The following is an 817-nucleotide window of genomic DNA, read 5'->3' as shown; positions in this document are numbered from 1 at the left end:
CCTTTACTGCCTTTTCCTCATCATTGCCATTACCGCCATCATTTCATACATTCTAATTCAAATATAATGGCATGGGTGATGACAATGAAGACAAACTGGCGGAACGACCAATCCAGCTACCACCCAGGCCCAGAACCAGGCCTATGAGTTAGCCCACCCCAATATCCACCTCACTTATGGACTGCTGGAGCATGTGAAGGGGCCAGGCCTACAGATCCAAAACATCAGGATCTCTACCACACAGGACAACAAAAGGATATCCAAGAGAAGTCCCAATGAAGGTCCAGTGTCAATAGTGTAGCAGAAGCCAGAGGCTTTGAACCAGATCCTTGACTCATTGCAATGAGTGTGGACTGAAGGTACACTGTGACACACTGCAGTGTCCACACTGAGATTTTGTTTGCTTTTGTTTTTTCTTTTTACTTTAAAATTTGATTTTGTTTTGGGGTGAGATTGCAAGGTCAGAGGATGGAATCAAGGGAAGGGGAGGCTGAGTGGGATCAGGATACATGATATGAAATCCACAAAAAAAAATAAAGTTTTTTTTCATATTTTACTTTATTTTATTTTTTTTACGTTTTTATTTATTTATTTTTTATTGAAAAAAATTTCCACCTCCCCCCAGCCTCCCATTTCCCTCCCCCTCCTCCCACTCCAATCCAAAGAGCAGTCAGGGTTCCCTGCCATGTGGGAAGTCCAAGGTCTTTCCCCCTCCATCCAGGTCTAGGAAGGTGAGCATCCATATATGCTAGGCTCCCATAAAGCCAGTGCATGCAGTAGGATCAAAACCCAGTGCCATTCCCCTTGGCTTCTCATC

Source organism: Microtus ochrogaster, unplaced genomic scaffold (genome assembly GCF_000317375.1).
Source record: "Microtus ochrogaster isolate Prairie Vole_2 unplaced genomic scaffold, MicOch1.0 UNK56, whole genome shotgun sequence".
NCBI classification, from domain to species: Eukaryota; Metazoa; Chordata; class Mammalia; order Rodentia; family Cricetidae; genus Microtus; species Microtus ochrogaster.
This window is presented reverse-complemented; position numbering follows the sequence as displayed.